Raw genomic sequence first — 23,482 nt, 5'->3', positions numbered from 1 at the left:
CCGCGCTCCGCGGCCGCCGCCTCCGCCGCCCCGGCGTTCGCCGCCTCCCGCCGCCCGGCCGGCCTCCGCCGCCTTCGCCACGGGTCGCCGCCGCCGCGCCTCCCTCCGCCATCGCCTCCATCGACGCCTCCCCGTGCCGCCCCTCGGACCTCGCCGGCCGGCGTCGCTGCCTCGGCGTTCGCGCCCGAGGACTCCGACCTCCGCGCCGGTTGCCGCCCCTCGCCGTCCTCCTCCCGTCGTTACCGGCCCCCGCGAGCTCCTCCGGCCGCCTCCTTCTTCTTCCCCGATGCAACTCCGGCCTTCCTCGAAAACCATGCCCGATCCAGATTTGAACGAGGTTGACCCCGAAATTCTTCTAAGTCCCCAGATTCTTGCTTTTTTATTCCCACTTTGACATGCAATATCTCCTTGCATACAGCTCCATTTTGCGTGCATGATATATCGAATTGTTCATCATGAGATGCTCTTAATTTCATTCCATTGTGCCATGCTTGTTTGAGTCCATCTTGGTGCTCTAATTATCGTTGCAAGAGTGCTATATGATGTTAACCCGCTGAAGCTATTATAACTTGGTGATTTGTCTTTTTCATTGCATTTTGTGTGTGCATCCTATGAGCTTGATATCTACATGAGGTTTGAGCTACATCATGCCATATTTACAGTAGTGCCATCCATGTATTTTTGTGTGCCTTGTGGTGACTGTATAGAGCTCGTGAAGTAGGGTACTTGCTGTTGCTGTTTTGCTAGGCTGAATCTGCTATATCATGATGCTATGTAAACCTGCTTCTACAAGTCATTCTATGCATAATATGGAGCTGTTCACTAAGGATGTTTTGTTATACATGTCATGCTCTATCCATTAATGCCCCTGGTTGCATTTATATCCTGCTGTAACATGTTGTTAGCTTGCTCCAAACTTGCTAAATAATGTTGCTGTCAGCCTATTAACATTAAGTTCAGTTTTGCCATGAGCCTTGCTAGTGATCCATGCACCCTATGAACTTTATCTTTCCATGTTTAGCTTCACAAACATGTATTATTACTATTGGTCACCTTGTCATGCCATGTGTTGCTCTGTGATGAGTGGTACAAGCTCACCAACATGCCTACTTATCGCTGTTCCTGCCTTGTCTGAATCTGTCATATCATTTGCCATGTTTGCATGGATGCTACCATATTTTCTATTGATCTTTGGAATTAGTTCAGTAAGGGAGTTTTGTTCTTTGTATTTAGTACTAGCATGCCATGCCTTTGTTTGCCATGATAATTTCCTTTAACACGTTGTTTGATAGCTCTAAACATTGCAACCTGATGTTATTTCTGCTAAGTCTGAAACTGTTATTATTTGCAATCTTGCCATGTCCTTTTGAGCATGATCTAGTGATTTCTGGAGATAGCTCAGTGTTCATGTTTTGTCATGCTTTACCTGTACTTCATGCCCATTCCTTTTGTTTTCCTGTTGAGATGCTGTAGCATATTGTTTTGATGCTTTCTAGATGCCTAGATGCTATTTTGGACAGTTTGTCCTTTAAACTTGTTTAGAGTGTATGTGTTGAACCGTTGCTCCGTTTTGAGTGTGCTCTATATGAAACTTGCTTGATTTTGCATGAAGTTTCATATTAACTTATTGCATCCTTGTTTTTAGAGTGTTTTCTTGATGTTTGTATGTATTTTGCATCAATGCCATGTTTAACTTGTCTTGCTCATATCTTCTAGGCCGTAGCTCCGAATTAAATGAACTTTATATGTAACTTGACTAGAATCTCGTGTAGATCATCTTGGTGCATCTTAACTTGTTATTTAACAACTTGAACATAAGGTTTATTCAGATCTGGACCAATTTCTAAATTTGCATATGAGGACTTACCGGAATTGTTATATGTTGTTTCCGTCCTCATTTAAACTTGCCTTGATGTGTTGCTCTTGTTTGCATCATCTCTTGCCATGGATAGCTTCATGTAGTCTTTTCTTGCATCATGCTTGGTTGTGCATCATGTCATGTATATGTGTGGTGTGTTTACCATGTTGTGTACTTCTTCTCGATAGTTCCCGTTTCGTTGCGATCGTGAGGATTCGTTCGTCTACGCTTGGTTCAGCTTCATCCGTTCGTCTTCTTCATGGACTCGTTCTTATTTCTTGCGGGTTTTCAGGCAAGATGACCGCTACCCTGGATCTCACTACTATCATTGCTATGCTAGTTGCTTCGTTCTATCGCTCTGCTGCGCTTCCTATCATTTGCTCTTCAAGCCTTCCCAAATTGCCATGTCAGCCTCTAACCTTTTTCACCCTTCCTAGCAAACTGTTGTTTGGCTATGTTACCGCTTTTGCTCAGCCCCTCTTATAGCGTTGTTAGTTGCAGGTGAAGTTGTAGATTGCTCCATGGTGGACAAGATTATGTTGGGATATCACAATATCTCTTATTTAATTAATGCATCTATATACTTGGTAAAGGGTGGAAGGCTCGGCCTTATGCCTGGTGTTTTGTTCCACTCTTGCCGCCCTAGTTTCCGTCATATCGGTATTATGTTCCTGGATTTTGCGTCCGTAACGCGGTTGGGTGATTTATGGGACCCCTTTGATAGTTCGCCTTGAATAAAACTCCTCCAGCAAGGCCCAACCTTGGTTTTACCATTTGCCTCACCACCACCTACTTTTCCCTTGGGAGTCGCTCTCTCAAGGGTCATCTTTATTTTAGCCCCCCCCGGGCCAGTGCTTCTCTAAGTGCTGGTCCGAACTGAGTAGACTGCGGGGGCCCCTCGGGGAAACTCGAGGTCTGGTTTTACTCGTAGAATGTCTCATCCGGTGTTGCCCTGAAAACGAGATATGTGCAGCTCCTATCGGGATTGTCGGCACATCGGGCAGCTTTGCTGGTTCTGTTTTACCATTATCGAAATGTCTTGTAACTGGGATTCCGAGACTGATCGGGTCTTCCTGGGAGAAGGAATATCCTTCGTTGATCGCGAGAGCTTATCACGGGCTAAGTTGGGACACCCATGTAGGGTATAAACTTTCGAGAGCCGTGCTCGCGGTTCTGTGACAGATGGGAATTTGTAAATGTCCGGTTGTAGATAACTTGACACTAGATCCGAATTAAAACGCATCAACCGTGTGTGTAGCCGTGATGGTCTCTTTTCGGCGGAGTCCGGAAAGTGAACACGGTTTTGGGTTATGTTTGACGTAAGTAGGAGTTCAGGATCACCTCTTGATCATTGCTAGCTTCACGACCGTTCCGTTTGCTCTCTTCTCGCTCTTATTTGCGTATGTTAGCCACCATATCATGCTTAGTCGCTGCTGCAACCTCACCAATTTACCCCTTCCTTTCCCATTAAGCTTTGCTAGTCTTGATACCCATGGTAATGGGATTGCTGAGTCCTCGTGGCTCACAGATTACTACAACAACAGTTGCAGGTACAGGTTGTGCGATGATCATGACGCAAGAGCGATGTTTGCTTGTTTTGGAGTTCTTCTTCTGCTTCGTCTTCGATCAAGGGATAGGTTCCAGGTCAGCAGCCTGGGCTAGCAGGGTGGATGTCGTTTGAGTTTCTGGTTATGTTTCATCCGTAGTCGAATGTTGTTCTCTTGTATGTTGATGTATTCTTGTGGCATTGTATGCCTTTTGTATGTATCCACATCTATTATGTAATATTGATGTAATGATATCCATCTTGCAAAAGCGTGTCAATATGCGGTTCTATCCTTGGTGGGACCTTCGAGTCTCTTTAGGATAGTATCGCATATTGGGCGTGACACCACCTTCTCAGAAGGATGGATGAGATTGAATCAAATATTAGAAGCTTTATGAATTTGCAATTTGAGCATAATAATTTCTTTAGAAAAGAGCTTAAGGAACAAAAAAGTTTTTTGGGGTTTATGAACAAAGAGCTTGATGATATGAATAAAGAACTCTATGGTGTTAACGCTCAAATTACCCGGCTTGAGAATGCTATAGCCAAAATTTCTGACAAGCAAGCCACCTTAGTCAATAAGATGGCCGCTAAACCAGAAAAATTACATGAAAATAATGATGAGGATCTTAAAGTTATTGATGTGTCTCCGATTAGATCTATGTTTTGCAATATGAATTTTGATCATTATGGGAGTGATGATGAATCAACTTTGCCTAGAAGGCGTCCCAAAAATTCGGAGTCTTTAGATCTTGATGTTAAATTTGGTAAAAATGAGATTGGAGAATCCTCAACTTCTAATAATGTTGAACCCACTATCTCGGATTTCAAGGAATTTGGTTATGATAATTGCTCTTTAAAAGGTTGTATTTCCTTGTTGCAATCCGTTGTTAATTCTCCTCATGCTTATAGTCAAAATAAAGCTTTTACCAAACATATTGTTGATGCCTTGATGCAGTCTTATGATGAAAAACTTAATTTGGAAGTTTCTATACCTAGAAAACTTAATGATGAGTGGGAACCTACTATAAAGATTAGAATTAAAGATTATGAGTGTTTTGTGTGACTTGGGTGCTAGTGTTTCCACGATTCCGAAAACTTTATGTGATATTCTAGGTTTCCATGATCTTGATGATTGCTCTTTAAATTTGCACCTTGCGGATTCCACCATTAAAAAGCCTATGGGAAGGATCAATGATGTTCTTATTGTTGCAAATAGAAATTTGTTGCCCGTAGATTTTATTGTTCTTGATATAGATTGCAATTTTTCTTGCCCTATTATTCTTGGTAGACCTTTCCTTAAAATGATTGGTGCAATTATTGATATGAAGGAAGGGAATATTAGATTCCAATTTCCATTAAAGAAAGGCATGGAGCACTTTCCAAGAAAGAAAGTCAAATTACCTTATGAATCTATCATGCGTGCTACTTATGAATTTAGTGCCAAGGATAGCACTCGTTAGATCTATCTTTGCCTTTTATGCCTAGCTAGGGGCGTTAAACGATAGCGCTAGTTGGGAGGCAACCCAATTTTTTTTATGTTTTATGTTTTTGCTCCTGTTTAGTAATAAATCTTGCATATACCTTATGTTTAGATGTGTTTTTATATTTTAATTAGTGTTTGTGCCAAGTAGAACCTATAGGATAACCTACGATGATAGTTGATTTGATTCTGCTGAAAAACAGAAACTTTGCACGCATGAATATAATTTGTTTAAATCACAGGAACGTGCTTTTGCGTTAATTCTTTTTGCTGCTGTTCAATAAACAAATTTTCCAGGACTTCCTATTTTGGTAGGATTTTTAGAGTTCCAGAAGTTTGCGTTAGTTACAGATTGCTACAGACTGTTCTGTTTTTGACAGATTCTGTTTTTCGTGTGTTGTTTGCTTATTTCAATGCATCTATGGCTAGTAATTCAGTCTATGAACCATAAAGAAGTTTGAATACAGTAGGTTTAACACCAAAATAAATAAAGAATGAGTTCATTGCAGTACCTTATGTGGTGGTTTTATTTTCTTTCACTAACGGAGCTTATAAGATTTCCTGTTGAGTTTTGTGTTGTGAAGTTTTCAAGTTTTGGGTAAAGCTTTTATGGACTATGGAATAAGGAGTGGCAAGAGCCTAAGCTTGGGGATGCTTATGACACCCCAAGATATTCAAGGATATCCAAAAGCCTAAGCTTGGGGATGCCCCGGGAAGGCATCCCCTCTTTCGTCTTCGTTCATTGGTAACTTTACTTGGAGCTATATTTTTATTCGCTACATGATATGTGTTTTGCTTGGAGCGTCGTGTATTATATTAGTCTTTGATTTTTAGTTTACCACAATCATCCTTGCTGTACACACCTTTTGGGAGAAGCCTATTTGATTAGAATTTGCTAGAATACTCTATGTGCTTCACTTATATCTTTGAGCTTGATAGTTTTTGCTCTAGTGCTTCACTTATATCTTTTAGAGCACGGTGGTGTCTTAATTTTGAAGAAATTGCTAGTCTCTCATGCTTCACTTATATTATTTTGGGAGTCTTTTAGAACGGCATGGTATTTGCTATGATCATAAAGTTGGTCCTAGAATGATGAGCATCCAAGTTGGGTATAATAAAAACTATCATAGAAAGTGAATTGGATGCTATGATCAATTTGATGCTTGATAATTGTTTTGAGATATGGAGGTAGTGATATTAAACTCATGCTAGTTGGGTGATTATGAATTTAAAGAATGCTTGTGTTGAAGTTTGTGATTCCCATAGCATGCACGTATGGTGAACCGCTTTGTGATGAAGTTGGAGCACAATTTTATTTATTGATTGTCTTCCTTATGAATGTCGGTCGGGGACGAGCGATGGTCTTTTCCTACCAATCTATCCCCCTAGGAGCATGCACGTAGTGCTTTGGTTTTTGATGACTTCTAAATTTTTGCAACAACTATATGAGTTCTTTTGATTAATGTTGAGTCCATGGATTATACGCACTCTTTCACCCTTCCACCATTGCTAGCCTCTCTTGTATCGTGCAATTTTCGCCGGTACCATACACCCACCATTTACCTTCCTCAAAACAGCCACCATACCTACCTATTATGGCATTTCCATAGACATTCCGAGATATATTGCCATGCAACTTTCCACCGTTCCATTCATATGACACGCATTACTTTTGTCATATTGCTTTTTGCATGATCACATAGTTGACATTGTATTTGTGGCACGGCCACCTTCATAATTTTCATACATGTCGCTCTTGATTCATTGCATATCCCGGTACACCGCCGAAAGCATTCATATAGAGTCATATCTTATTCTAGCTTCGAGTTGTAAATCCATAAAAGTGTGATGATCTTCATTATTAGAGCATTGTCCTAGTGAGGAAAGGATGATGAAGACTATGATTCCCCCACAAGTCGGGATGAGACTTCGGACTTTACAAAAAAAAAGAGAAAGACCAAAAATAAAAAAGAGAAAGGCCAAATAAAAAAAGGGAAAAAAGGAAAAAAATATAAAATGAGAGAAAAAGAGAGAAGGGACAATGCTAATATCTCTTTTTCCACACTTATGCTTCAAAATAGCACCATGATCTTCATGATAGAGAGTCTCATATGTTGTCACTTTCATATACTAGTGGGAATTTTTCATTATAGAACTTGGCTTGTATATTCCAATGATGGGCTTCCTCAAAGTGCCCTAGGTCTTTGTGAGCAAGAAAGTTGGATGCACCCCACTTAGTTTCTTTTATTGAGCTTTCATATATTTATAGCTCTAGTGCATCTGTTGCATGGCAATCCCTACTCACTCACATTGATATCTATTAATGGGCATCTCCATAGCCCGTTGATACGCGTAGTTGATGTGAGACTATCTTCTCGTTTTTGTCTTCTCCACAACCACCATCCTATTCCACATATAGTGCTATGTCCATGGCTCAAGCTCATGTATTGCGAGAAAGTTGAAAAAGTTTGAGATTATTAAAGTATGAAAGAATTGCTTGGCTTGTCATCGGGGTTGTGCATGATTAAATACTTTGTGTGATGAAGATAGAGCATAGCCAGACTATATGATTTTGTAGGGATAACTTTCTTTAGCCATGTTATTTTGAGAAGACATGATTACTTTGATTAGTATGCTTGAAGTATTACTATTTCTTATGTCAATATGAACTTTTATTTTGTATTCATTTGGGTCTGAACATTCATGCCACAATAAAGAAAATTACATTATGAATTCTGCTAGGTAGCATTCCACATCAAAAATTTCTTTTTTATCATTTACCTACTCGAGGACGAGCATGAATTAAGCTTGGGGATGCTTGACACGTCTCCAACGTATCTATAATTTTTGATTGTTCCATGCTATTATATTACCCCTTTTGGATGTTTATGGGCTTTATTTTACACATTTATATCATTTTTGGGACTAACCTACTAACCGGAGGCCCAGCCCATATTGTTGTTTTTTTGCCTATTTTAGTATTTCAAAGAAAAGGAATATCAAACGGAGTCCAAACGGAATGAAACCTTCGGGAGCGTGATTTTTGGAACGAACATGATCCGGAGAGCTTGGAGCCAGAAGCTCCCGAGGGCCCCACGAGATAGGGGGCCGTGCTCCCCCTATAGGGCGCAGCCCCCTGTCTCGTGGGCCCCTTGGGCGGCCACCCATGTACTTCTTCCTCCTATATATACCTACGTACCCTGAAAACAACCAGGAGCACCACGAAACACAATTTCCACTGCCGTAACCTTCTGTATCTGCGAGATCCCATCTTGGAGCCTTCGTCGGCACTCTACCGGAGGGGGAATCAACCACGGAGGGTACCTACACCAACATCCTTGCCCCTCTGATGAGTTGTGAGTAGTTTACCACAGACCTACGGGTCCATAGTTATTAGCTAGATGGCTTCTTCTCTCTTTTTGGATCTCAATACAATGTTCTTCCCCTCTCTTGTGGAGATCTATTTGATGTAAACTCTTTTTGCGGTGTGTTTGTCGAGATCCGATGAATTGTGGGTTTATGATCAAGTTTATCTATGAATAATATTTGAATCTTCTCTGAATTCTTTTATGTATGATTGAGTTATCTTTGCAAGTCTCTTCGAATTATCAGTTTGGTTTGGCCAAGTAGATTGGTCTTTCTTGCCATGGGAGAAGTGCTTAGCTTTGGGTTCAATCTTGCGGTGTTCTTACCCAGTGAGAGAAAGGATTGCAAGACACATATTGTATTGTTGCCATCGAGGATAACAAGATAAGGTTTATATCATATTGCATGTGTTTATCCCTCTACATCATGTCATCTTGCTTAATGCGTTACTCTGTTCTTATGAACTTAATACTCTAGATGCACGCAGGAGTCGGTCGATGTGTGGAGTAATAGTAGTAGATGCAGGGAGGAGTCGGTCTACTTGTTATGGATGTGATGCCTATATACATGATCATGCCTAGATAATCTCATAACTATGCGCTTTTCTATCAATTGCTCGATAGTAATTTGTTCACCCACCGTAATACTTATGTTATCTCGAGAGAAGCCTCTAGTGAAACCTATGGCCCTCGGGTCTATCTCTTATCATATTTGCTTTCAATCTACCTTTATTTTCATCTTTACTTTTTGCATCTATATTACAAAATACCAAAAAATATATTTATCTTATCATACTATCTTTATTAGATCTCACTTTCGCAAGTGGCCGTGAAGGGATTGACAACCCCTTTATTGCGTTGGTTGCGAGTTCTCAGTTTGTTTGTGTAGGTGCGTGGGAGTTTTGAGGAGCCTCCTACTGGATTGATACCTTGGTTCTCAAAACTGAGGGAAATACTTACGCTACACTTTGCTGCATCACCCTCTCCTCTTCGAGGAAAACAAACGCAAGCTCAAGACGTTGCACCTGTTGGGGAACGTTGCACAAAATAAAAAAATTCCTACGTTCACCAAAATCAATCTATGAGTTCATCCAGCAACGAGAGAGGAGAGTGCATCTACATACCCTTGTAGATCGCGAGCGGAAGCGTTCAAGAGAACGGGGTTGAGGGAGTCGTTCACGTCGTGATCCAAATCACCGGAGATCCTAGCGCCGAACGGACGGCACCTCCGCGTTCAACACACGTATGGTCAGCGTGACGTCTCCTCCTTCTTGATCCAGCAAGGGGGAAGGAGAGGTTGATGAAGATCCAGCAGCACGACGGCGTGGTGGTGGATGCAGCAGGGATCCGGCAGGGCTTCGCCAAGCGTTTGCGGGAGGAGGAGGTGTAGCAAGGGGGAAGGAAGGCACCAAGATGCAGGGTGCGGCTGCCCTCCCTCCCCCCTCTTTATATAGGGTCCCCAGGGGGGCGCCGGCCCTAGGATATGGGACTACCTAGGGGGGCGGCGGCCAAGGGGGGAACTTGCCCCCCAAGGCAAGTGGAGGCGCCCCTCCCCTAGGGTTCCCAACCCTAGGCGCAGGGGGGGCCCAGGGGGGTGCACCAGCCCACCAGGGGTTGGTTCCCTCCCCACTTCAGCCCACGGGGCCCTCCGGGATAGGTGGCCCCACCCGGTGGACTCCCGGGACCCTTCCGGTGGTCCCGGTACAATATCGGTGACCCCCGAAATTCTCCCGATGGCCAAAACAGCACTTCCTATATATAGTTGTTCACCTCCGGACCATTCCGGAACTCCTCGTGATGTCCAGGATCTCATCCGGGACTCCGAACAACTTTCGTTTACTACATAATAATATCTCTACAACCCTAGCGTCACCGAACCTTAAGTGTGTAGACCCTACGGGTTCGGGAGATATGCAGACATGACCGAGTCTCCGGTCAATAACCAACAGCGGGATCTGGATACCCATGTTGGCTCCCACATACTCCTCGATGATCTCATCGGATGAACCATGATGTTGAGGATTCAGTTAACCCCGTATTCAATTCCCTTTATCAATCGGTATGTTACTTGCCCGAGACTCGATCGTCAGTATCCCAATACCTCGTTTAGTCTCGTTACCGGCAAGTCACTTTACTCGTACCGTAATGCATGATCCCGTGACCAGACACTTGGTCACATTGAGATCATTATGATGATGCATTACCGAGTGGGCCCAGAGATACCTGTCCGTCATACGTTGTGACAAATCCCAGTCTTGATTCGTGCCAACCCAACAGACACTTTCGGAGATACCCGTAGTGCACCTTTATAGCCACCCAGTTACGTTGTGACGTTTGGTACACCCAAAGCACTCCTACGGTATCCAGGAGTTGCACAATCTCATGGTCTAAGGAAATGATACTTGACATTTGGAAAAGCTCTAGCTAAACGAACTACACGATCTTTGAGCTATGCTTAGAATTGGGTCTTGTCCATCACATCATTCTCCTAATGATGTGATCCCGTTATCAATAACATCCAATGCCCATAGTCAGGAAACCATGACTATCTATTGATCAACGAGCTAGTCTACTAGAGGCTCACTAGGGACTTGTTGTGGTCTATGTATTCACATGTGTATTATGATTTCCGGATAACACAGTTATCGCATGAATAATAGACAATTATCATGAACACAGAAATATAATAATAACCATTTATTATTGCCTCTAGGGCATATTTCCAACAGTCTCCCACTTGCACTAGAGTCAATAATCTAGTTACATTGTGATGAATCGAACACCAATTGCATTCTGGTGTTGATCATGTTTTGCCCTAGGGAGAGGTTTAGTCAACGGATCTGCTACATTCAGGTCCGTATGTACTTTACAAATATCTATGTCTCCATCTTGAACATTTTCACGACGGAGTTGAAGCGACGCTTGATGTGCCTGGTCTTCTTGTGAAACCTGGGCTCGTTGGCAAGTGCAATAGCTCCAGTGTTGTCACAGAAGAGTGTGATTGGCCCCGACGCATTGGGTATGACTCCTAGGTCGGTGATGAACTCCTTCACCCAGATAGCTTCATGCGCTGCCTCCGAGGCTGCCATGTACTCCGCTTCACATGTAGATCCCGCCACGACTCTCTGCTTGCAACTACACCAGCTTACTGCCCCACCATTCAAAATATACACGTATCCGGTTTGTGACTTAGAGTCATCCAGATCTGTGTCAAAGCTAGCGTCGACTTAACCCTTTACGGCGAGCTCTTCGTCACCTCCATAAACGAGAGACATGTCCTTTGTCCTTTTCAGGTACTTCAGGATATTCTTGACCGCTGTCCAGTGTTCCTTGCCGGGATTACTTTGGTATCTTCCTACCAAACTTACGGCAAGGTTTACATCAGCTTTGGTACACAGCATGGCATACATAATAGATCCTATGGCTGAAGCATAGGGGATGACACTCATCTCTTCTTTATCTTTTGCCGTGGTTGGGCATTGAGCCGAGCTCAATCTCACACCTTGCAATACAGGCAAGAACCCTTTCTTGGACTGATCCATTTTGAACTTCTTCAAAATCTTATCAAGGTATGTGCTTTGTGAAAGACCTATGAGGTGTCTCAATCTATCCCTATAGATCTTGATGCCTAATATGTAAGCAGCTTCTCCAAGGTCCTTCATTGAAAAACACTTATTCAAGTAGGCCTTAATGCTGTCCAAAAGTTCTATATCATTTCCCATCAAAAGTATGTCATCTACATATAATATGAGAAATGCTACAGAGCTCCCACTCACTTTCTTGTAAACGCAGGCTTCTCCATAAGTCTGCATAAACCCAAACGCTTTGATCATCTCATCAAAACGAATGTTCCAACTCCGAGATGCTTGCACCAGCCCATAAATGGAGCGCTGGAGCTTGCATACTTTGTTAGAATTCTTAGGGTCGACAAAACCTTTCGGCTGCATCATATACAGTTCTTCCTTAAGGTGACCGTTAAGGAATGCCGTTTTGACGTCCATTTGCCATATCTCATAGTATGCGGCAATTGCTAACATGATTCGGACGGACTTCAGCTTCGCTACGGGAGAGAATGTCTCATCGTAGTCAATCCCTTGAACTTGTCGACGACCCTTAGCGACAAGTCGAGCTTTATATATGGTAACATTACCATCCGCGTCCGTCTTCTTCTTAAAGATCCATTTGTTTTCTATCGCTCGCCGATCATCGGGCAAGTCTGTCAAAGTCCACACTTTGTTTTCATACATGGATCCTACCTCGGATTGCATGGCTTCAAGCCATTTGTTGGAATCTGGGCCCGCCATTGCTTCTTCATAGTTCGAAGGTTCACCATTGTCCAACAACATGATTTCCAAGACAGGGATGTCGTACCACTCTGGTGCGAAACATGTCCTTGTGGACCTTCGAAGTTCAGTAGGAGCTTGTTCCAAAGTATCTTGATCATCATCATTAACCTCCTCTCTTGTCGGTGTAGGCACCACAGGAACATCTTCCTGAGTTGCGCTACTCACCGTTTCAAGAGGTAGTACTTCATCAAGCTCTACTTTCCTCCCACTTAATTCTTTCGAGAGAAACTCTTTCTCCAGAAAGGATCCGTTCTTAGCAACAAAGATCTTGCCTTCGGATCTTAAGTAGAAAGTATACCCTATGGTTTCCTTAGGGTATCCTATGAATACACATTTTTCCGACTTGGGTTCGAGCTTCTCAGGTTGAAGTTTCTTGACATAAGCATCGCATCCCCAAACTTTTAGAAACGACAACTTAGGTTTCTTCCCAAACCATAATTCATACGGTGTCGTCTCAACGGGTTTAGACGGTGCCCTATTTAAAGTGAATGTAGTTGTCTCTAGAGCGTATCCCCAAAATGATAGCGGTAAATCAGTAAGCGATATCATAGATCGCACCATATCCAATAGAGTGCGATTACGACGTTCGGACACACCATTTCGCTGAGGTGTTCCAGGCGGCGTGAGTTGTGAAACGATTCCACATTTTCTTAAGTGCGTACCAAATTCGTGACTTAAATATTCTCCCCCACGATCTGATCGTAGGAACTTTATCTTTCGGTCACGTTGATTCTCTACCTCATTCTGAAATTCCTTGAACTTTTCAAAGGTCTTAGACTTGTGTTTCATTAAGTAGACATACCCATATCTACTCAAGTCATCAGTGAGAGTGAGAACATAATGATATCCTCCACGAGCCTCAACGCTCATTGGACCGCACACATCAGTATGTATGATTTCCAATAAGTTGGTTGCTCGCTCCATTGTTCCGGAGAACGGAGTCTTGGTCATCTTGCCCATGAGGCATGGCTCGCATGTGTCAAATGATTCATAATCTAGAGACTCTAAAAGTCCATCAGCATGGAGCTTCTTCATGCGCTTGACACCAATGTGACCAAGGCGGCAGTGCCACAAGTATGTGGGACTATCGTTATCAACTTTACATCTTTTGGTATTCACACTATGAATATGTGTAACATTACGCTCGAGATTCATTAAGAATAAACCATTCACCAGCGGGGCATGACCATAAAACATATCACTCATATAAATAGAACAACCATTATTCTCGGATTTAAATGAGTAGCCATCTCGAATTAAACGAGATCCTGATACAATGTTCATGCTCAAAGCTGGTACTAAATAACAATTATTGAGGTTCAAAACTAATCCCGTAGGTAAATGTAGAGGCAGCGTGCCGACGGCGATCACATCGACCTTGGAACCATTCCTGACGCGCATCGTCATCTCGTCCTTCACCAGTCTCCGCTTATTCCGCAGCTCCTGCTTTGAGTTACAAATATGAGCAACCGCACCGGTATCAAATACCCAGGAGATACTACGAGCACTGGTAAGGTACACATCAATTACATGTATATCACATATACCTTTGGTTTTGCCGGCCTTCTTGTCCGCTAAGAACTTGGGGCAGTTCCGCTTCCAGTGACCACTTCCCTTGCAATAAAAGCACTCAATCTCAGGCTTGGGTCCATTGCTTGACTTCTTCCTGGCAACTGGCTTACCAGGCGCGGCAACTTCCTTGCCGTCCTTGTTGAAGCTCTTCTTACCCTTGCCCTTCTTGAACTTACTGGTTTTATTCACCATCAACACTTGATGTTCCTTTTTGATCTCTACCTCCGTCGATTTCAGCATTGAATATACCTCGGGAATGGTCTTTTCCATCCCCTGCATATTGAAGTTCATCACAAAGTTCTTGTAGCTTGGTGGGAGCGACTGGAGAATTCTGTCAATGACCGTGTCATCCGGGAGATTAACTCCCAGCTGAGTCAAGCGGTTGTGCAACCCAGACATCTTGAGTATGTGCTCACTAACAGAACTATTTTCCTCCATCTTACAGCTGAAGAACTTGTCGGAGACTTCATATCTCTCGACCCGAGCATGAGCTTGAAAAACCATTTTCAGCTCCTCGAACATCTCATATGCTCCGTGTTGCTCAAAACGCTTTTGGAGCCCCGGTTCTAAGCTGTAAAGCATGCCGCACTGAACGAGGGAGTAATCATCAGCACGAGACTGCCAAGCGTTCATAACGTCTTGGTTCTCTGGGATTGGTGCTTCACCTAGCGGTGCTTCTAGGACATAGTCTTTCTTGGCAGCTATGAGGATGATCCTCAGGTTCCGGACCCAGTCCGTATAGTTGCTGCCATCGTCTTTTAGCTTGGTTTTCTCTAGGAATGCGTTGAAGTTCAGGTGGACATGAGCGTTGGCCATTTGATCTACAAGACATATTGTAAAGATTTTAGACTAAGTTCATGATAGTTAAGTTCATCTAATCAAATTATTTAATGAACTCCCACTTAGACAGACATCCCTCTAGTCATCTAAGTGAAACATGATCCGAGTTAACTAGGCCATGTCCGATCATCACGTGAGACAGACTAGCTAACATCGGTGAACATCTTCATGTTGATCGTATGTACTATACGACTCATGCTCGACCTTTCGGTCTTCCGTGTTCCGAGGCCATGTCTGTACATGCTAGGCTCGTCAAGTCAACCTAAGTGTATTGCGTGTGTAAATCTGGCTTACATCCGTTGTATTCGAATGTTAGGATCTATCACACTCGATCATTACGTGGTGCTTCGGAACAACGATCCTTCGCAATGGTGCACAGTTAGGGGGAACACTTTTCTTGAAATTATTATGAGGGATCATCTTACTTACTACCGTCGTTCTAAGTAAACAAGATGAAAAACATGATAACATCACATGCAATCATAATAGTGACATGATATGGCCAATATCATATAGCTCCTTTGATCTCCATCTTCGTGGCTCCATGATCATCTTCGTCACCGGCATGACACCATGATCTCCATCATCATGATCTCCATCATCGTGTCTTCATGAAGTTGTCACGCCAACGACTACTTCTACTTCTATGGCTAACGCGTTTAGCAATAAAGTAAAGTAATTTACATGGCGTTCTTCAATGACACGCAGGTCATACAAAAAATAAAGACAACTCCTATGGCTCCTGCTGGTTGTCATACTCAACGACATGCAGGTCGTGATTCCTATTACAAGAACGTGATCTCATACATCACATATATATCATTCATCACAACTTTGGCCATATCACATCACAAGACACTTCCTGCAAAAACAAGTTAGACGTCCTCTAATTGTTGTTGCAAGTTTTTACGTGGCTTCTATAGGTGATCTAGCAAGAACGTTTTCTTACCTACGTTAAAGCCACAACGTGATTTGTCAACTTCTATTTACCCTTCATAAGGACCCTTTTCATCGAATCCGCTCCAATTAAAGTGGGAGAGACAAACACCCGCTAGCCACCTTATGCAACTAGTGCATGTCAGTCGGTGGAAACTGTCTCACGTAAGCATACGCGTAAGGTCGGTCCGGGCTGCTTCATTCCACAATACCGCTGAAGCAAAATAAGACTAGTAGTGTCAAGAAAGTTGACAACATCTACGCCCACAACAAATTGTGTTCTACTCGTGTAAAGAGAACTACGCATAGACCGAGCTCTGATACCACTGTTGGGGAACGTTGCATAAAATAAAAATTTTCCTACGTTCACCAAAATCAATCTATGAGTTCATCCAGCAATGAGAGAGGAGAGTGCATCTACATACCCTTGTAGATCGCAAGCGGAAGCATTCAAGAGAACGGGGTTGAGGGAGTCGTTCACGTCGTGATCCAAATCACTGGAGATCCTAGCGCCGAACGGACGGCACCTCCGCGTTCAACACACGTACGGTCAGTGTGATGTCTCCTCCTTCTTGATCCATCAAGGGGGAAGGAGAGGTTGATGAAGATCCAGCAGCACGACGGCGTGGTGGTGGATGCAGCAGAGATCCGGCAGGGCTTCGCCAAGCGTATGCGGGAGGAGGAGGTGTAGCAAGGCGGAAGGGAGGCGCCAATATGCAGGGTGCGGCTGCCCTCCCTCCCCTCTTCTTTATATAGGGTCCCCAGGGGGTGCGCCGGCCCTAGGAGATGGGATCTCCTGGGGGGGCGGCGGCCAAGGGGGGAACTTTCCCCCAAGGCAAGTGGAGGCGCCCCCTCCCCTAGGGTTCCCAACCCTAGGTGCAAGGGGGCCCAAGGGGGCGCACCAGCCCACCAGGGGCTGGTTCCCTCCCCACTTAAGCCCACGGGGCCCTCTGGGATAGGTGGCCCCACCCGGTGGATCCCCGGGACCCTTCCGGTGGTCCTGGTACAATACCGTTGACCCCCGAAATTCTCCCGATGGCTGAAACAGCACTTCCTATATATAGTTCTTCACCTCCGGACCATTCCGGAACTCCTCGTGACGTCCGGGATCTCATCTGGGACTCCGAACAACTTTCGGTTTGCTGCATACTAATATCTCTACAACCCTAGCGTCACCGAACCTTAAGTGTGTAGACCCTACGGGTTCGGGAGATATGCAGAGATGACCGAGGCGCCTCTCCGGTCAATAACCAACAGCGGGATCTGGATACCCATGTTGGCTCCCACATACTCCTCGATGATCTCATCGGATGAACTATGATGTCGAGGATTCAATTAACCCCGTATTCAATTCCCTTTGTCAATCGGTACGTTACTTGCCCGAGACTCGATCGTCGGTATCCCAATACCTCGTTTAGTCTCGTTACCGGCAAGTCACTTTACTCGTACCGTAATGCATGATCCCGTGACCAGACACTTGGTCACATTGAGATCATTATGATGATGCATTACCGAGTGGGCCCAGAGATACCTGTCCGTCATACGTTGTGACAAATCCCAGTCTTGATTCGTGCCAACCCAACAGACACTTTCGGAGATACCCGTAGTGCACCTTTATAGCCACCCAGTTACGTTGTGACGTTTGGTACACCCAAAGCACTCCTATGGTATCCGGGAGTTGCACAATCTCATGGTCTAAGGAAATGATACTTGACATTTTGAAAAGCTCTAGCTAAACGAACTACACGGTCTTTGAGCTATGCTTAGAATTGGGTCTTGTCCATCACATCATTCTCCTATGATGTGATCCCGTTATCAATGACATCCAATGCCCATAGTCAGGAAACCATGACTATTTGTTGATCAACGAGCTAGTCTACTAGAGGCTCACTAGGGACTTGTTGTGGTCTATGTATTCACACGTGTATTACGATTTCCGGATAACACAGTTATAGCATGAATAATAGACAATTATCATGAACACAGAAATATAATAATAACCATTTATTATTGCCTCTAGGGCATATTTCCAACAGCACCAGCATATTCCATGTGCTGACCCGTTACGGGCTGCAAGATTTCATGTTGCAGGCTTTTCAGACGACGAGTAAGGTGCCATACGTCGTTGTCGTTCACTCAGCTATGCTGTTGGAGTTGATGGACTCACTTTATCTTCCAAGCCTTCTGCTGTTATCGTTTTTAGATGGCCTTAAGCCATATTATTGTAGTAAGTTCTCTTTTGATACATTCGATGTAATAAGTGTGTGATTGAAACTCTATTATAAATCCTCGAGTACTGTGCGTGTCAGCATTACCGATCCAAGGATGACACTGATGCATAGATACTAGACTGTTTGAGGTCTGGTCGCTACACGTAGGTTTCACTAGTGGCTTCTCTCGAGAAATAGCACAAGGTGGGTAAACAAATTACCATTGGGCAATTGATAGAAGAACAAATAATTATGACGATATCCAAGGCAATGATCATTATATAGGCATCACGTCCAAGATTAGTAGACCCACTCCTGCCTGCATCTACTACTATTAAGTTCATGGAGAAACAAAGTAATGAAATAAGAATGATGACATGATGTAGACGAGATCTATTCATGTAGTAATAGCCCCCATCTTGTTATCCTTAATACCAACGATATATGCGTGCCTTGCTGCCCCTTCTGTCACTAGGAGAGGACACCGCAAGATCGAACCCATCACAAAGAACCTCTTCCCATGGCAAGAAAAATCAATTAGGTGGCCTAACTAAAGCAAAGATTCGGAGAAGAAATATGAGGCTATAAATAATCATACATATAAGAGATCAAAGAAGACACAAATAATATTAATGGATAAAAATCTGATCATAAACTCGAACTTCATCCGATCCCAACAAACACACTGCACAAAGTCATTACTTCAAATAGATCTCCAAGAGACCATTGTATTGAGAATCAAGAAGAGAGAAGAAGCCATGTAGCTACTGCCTACGGACCCGTAGGTCTATGGTGAACTACTCACGCATCATCGGAGAGGTACCAATGAGGATGATGAACCCCTTTGTGATCGTGTTCCCCTCCGGCAAGGTGCCAAAATAGGGCTCTAGATTGGATCTCGTGGTTCTGGAACTTGCGGCGGCTGGAATTGTTTTTCGTCGTCTCCCCTAGGGTTTTTGGAATATTTGGGAATTTATAGGGCGAAGAGGCGGTGCAGGAGACCTCTATGGGCCCCATGATACACCAGGGCGCGCCAGGGTCCTCTTGCGTGCCCTGGTGTATCATGGGCCCCATGGGCCTCCCCCAAGGTGCTTTCTTGGTTCCCAAGTTGTCTTTTGGTCCAAAAAAAATCTCCAAAAAGTTTAGCTACATTTGGACTCTGATTGGTAGGGATATTATACGAAGCAGAAAACAACAATTGGCACTGGGCCTTATGTCAATAGGTTAGTCCCAAAAAATGATTTAAAGTTGCTATAAAATAATGGTAAACATCCAGAATGATAATATAACAGCATGGAACAATCAAAAATTATAGATACGTTGGAGACCTATCAGCATCCCCAAGCTTAATTCCCTCTCTTCCTCGAGTAGGTAAATGATAAAAATTGAATGTTTGATGTTTAATGCTACCTAACATGTTCATCACATATCCTTTTCTTTTGTAGCATGGACATTTGGACTTTTATATGGTTCAAAGCAATAGTCTAGTTTTGACATGAAGATTTCAATACTCAAGCATATCAACAAGCAACCATGTCTTTCAAAATATCAACACTAAAGAAAGTTATCCCTAGCCCATCATGTTCAATCATTGATCCATTCATGAAACACACTCATATATTAGCTACATCCAATGCTCAAGTATGATCATAGTGTTCCCTAGTTGGTGCTTTATAAGAGAAGATGGAGACTCAAATAAAATAAGAATTGCATAAAGTAAATAGATAGGCCCTTCGCAGAGGGAAGCAGGGATTTGTAGAGGTGCCAGAGCTTAAAGCTTAGATTGAGAGATAATTTTTTTGAGAGGCATACTTTTCTCGTCAACGAAAACGACCGAGTAATTCTCAATACTTTCCATGCTAGATATATCATAGGCGGTTCCCGAACATAAAATAAAGTTTATTCCTTTTCCCACCATACTTTCACACTCCACGGCTAGCCATATCCACGGGTACCATCCATACCAACACTTTCCAAGGAATTTATTATTTGACAACATAAAGTAATCTTTTATTTCATTTCGGGCCTAGGCATCCCTATTACCGTCGTACTCTTGTGCAATGACAAGTGAATAAACACTCATCTTGAGAATAACACATCTAGAATGGAAAATATTGGCCACCCCCTACCGCTTCATGAGCAGTACGAGCACACAAAAAGGAAATTCATTTTGAAAATTAGAGATGGCACATACAAATTTACTTAGAACAACACATAAATAGTGCATATAGGTAGGTATGGTGGACTCATATGGCAAAACCGGGTTTAAGGATTTTGGATGCACAAGTAGTATTTCTACTTAGTACAAATGAATGCTAGCGGGTAGATTGAGAAGCATCCAATCAAGAAACAAAAATTCACATAAGCGAGCATTGAGCATACCTAATAACGAATAATGCACCATAAGTAGGATGTAATTTCATTGCATAACTATTGGCTTTCGTGCTTGCATAGGGAATCACAAACCTTAACACCAATATTCTTACTAAAGCATAATTAGTCACCAATATGACTCACATATTACTACCATCATATCTCTAAACTATTACAAAGAATCAATTTTATTTTGTCCAATGATCTTCATGAAAGTAGTTATTACATCCCTCTTGAATATCTATCAATTTTGGACTAATTTCATATGTTGCATTTTTTGTTGAATAGCTCAACAAATTTAAGTGAAGAACATGAGCATAAATTTTTTTCATCTCTCAAAATAATTTAAGTGAAGCATGAGAGAATTTCTTCAAAAGTTTACTAACTCTCAAATAAATCTAAGTGAAGCATGAGAGTACTTCTCCAAAAATATTAAAGCACGCTATGCTAAAAAAGATATAAGTGAAGCACTAGAGCAATTTCATAGCTCAAAAAATTAAGTGAAGCACATAATGCAATTCTAACAAATCATAGCATAATTTTGGCTCTCTCAAATAGGTTTGTCTGGCAAGGATAGATGAGACAAAATAAAAACCAAAACAAGCAAAGACTCATATAATACAAGAAGCTCCAAGCAAAACTCATGATATGTGACGAATAAAAATATAGCTCCAAGTAAAATTACTGATGGTTGTTAGAAGAAAGAGGGTATGCCTTCCGGGGCATCCCCAAGCTTAGTTGCTTGATTCTCCTTGAATATTAACTTGGGGTGCCATGGACATCCCCAAGCTTAGGCTCTTTTCACTCCTTATTCCTTCATCCATCGTGATCTCACCCAAAACTTCAATAACACAAAGCTTAACAAAACCTTCGTGAGAATCGTTAGTATAATAAAACAAATCACCACTCTAAGTATTGTTGCAAGCCCATTCATATTTTATTATTGCATTATATCTAATGTATTCCAACTTTACCATCGCTTATACCCTCCGATGCAATCCATAGATTCATCAAAATAAGCACACAATGCAACAAAGCAGAATCTGTCAAAAACGGAACAGTTTGTAGTAATCTGAACTTCGGCCATACTTCTGTAACTACAAAAATTAAAAATTAGGAAGATGTAGGCAATTTGTATAGCAATCTTGTGTAAAACTTCAGAAGCTTTCGTCACTTTTGTGACTTTTTTAAATTGTTTTACTGGATGCAAAAGTTTCTGTTTTCCAACAAGATCAAATCAACTATCACCAAACATAATCCCAAAGGGTTTACTTGGCACAAAACTAAATTAAACATAAAAATGCAATCATAACAGTAGAATAATTGTGCAAACACTCAAAAGCAGAAATAAAAAGGCAAAAATAAATTTTAATCATTGGGTTGCCTCCCAATAAGCACTATCATTTTATGCCCCTAGCTAGGCATAACACATAGAATCAAGTATTATCATCTTTGGTTTCCAAGTCCTCAGTCACACAACCGAAATTCTTCAAACATTTAGCATGCATATTTCGATAACAATACTTCTAGGAATAAGATTGAAGAATTCATTCTTGCAAGTAGGGTCTCTTATAGTTTCAACAAAGTCAGAGTGAATACTAATCATTTTAGGATCTTCCTTATTATTATTAGAAGTTGCACCCTTGTTCTTAGTGACTTGAGTAGTATTGCTAAATTTTACGGGAGTTTTCTCAATAGTTTTAGCAGAAGAAAAAATGAGCTTAAGTTACTAAAAAATTCTTCAAACTTATCAATCTAAGAAGGACTTTCTCCAATTCTTTCGTTAATTATAGTTTCCTTCTCCCTTAGTAATTTGAAATCATCGCCCGCTTTGACCCAAATTTATTAGCAAGATTCGGCATTTTTCTATCCAAATTTTCAATTTGCTCTAAGGTGACTGATGACCCGCAAGTATACGGGATAGTTGTAGCCTCTTTCGATAAGTAAGAGTGTCGAATCCAACGAGGAGCTAAAGGTTGAACAAATACTCTCTCAAGTCCTATCTGCCACAGATACGACTCTACGCACGCTTGACGTTCGCTTTACCTAGAACAAGTATGAAACTAGAAGTACTTTGTAGGTGTTGTTGGATAGGTTAGCAAGAAAGTAAAGAACACGTAAATAAAAAGTAGGGGCTGTTTAGAAAAAGAAGCAATAAAGTAATTATAGCGAGTGTGGAAAAGTGGTGGTAGGAGTTGTGAAATTGTCCCTAAGCGATTGACTACGTTACTAGACCGATAGCAAGTTTTATGTGGGAGAGGCATAAGCTAACATACTTTCTATTCTTGGATCATATGCACTTATGATTGGAACTCTAGCAAGCGTCCGCAACTACTAAAGATTCATTAAGGTAAAACCCAACCATAGCATTAAAGCATCAAGTCCGCTTTATCCCGTACGCAACAATCCCCTTACTCGGGTTTATGCTTCTGTCACTCAAGCAACCCACCATAAAAGAATCATGAACGTATTGCAACACCCTACAGCGGGAATACCTCACGCTTGCGCGACACGGAGGGCACAATAGGACAGCAACATAACCACAAGCAAATTAAATCAATCATAGCAGTTCATCAACCACCAATAGGACAACGAAAATCTACTCAGACATCATAGGATGGCAACACATCATTGGATAATAATATGAAGCATAAGGGCATCTCCAGCCGCGCCCCCAGGAAGGCCTCCCCAAGCGTTTTTTTCGCGCCGGCACCGAAAAAACGGCCCAGTCGCGCCCCCAGGAGCCCGATTTTCGCCGGCTTGGGCCGAAAACAGCGCCGGCGGACCCAGCCCGAACCCGGCGCGCTGGGGGGCGCCCGGGGGCGCCGGGGCGAGCTGTTTTGGCACGAAAAATACGAAGGCCAGCCGAGTCAGCGACTCGGCGCCTCGTCTTCCCCCAACGGCCTCGGTTCCCATGGGGAATCAATGGCAAGGCTGCCGCCGGTCAGCCTTG

This window comes from Triticum dicoccoides, chromosome 6B (genome assembly GCF_002162155.2).
Source record: "Triticum dicoccoides isolate Atlit2015 ecotype Zavitan chromosome 6B, WEW_v2.0, whole genome shotgun sequence".
NCBI classification, from domain to species: Eukaryota; Viridiplantae; Streptophyta; class Magnoliopsida; order Poales; family Poaceae; genus Triticum; species Triticum dicoccoides.
The sequence above is the reverse complement of the archived record's forward strand: the minus strand, read 5'-3'. Positions refer to the sequence as shown.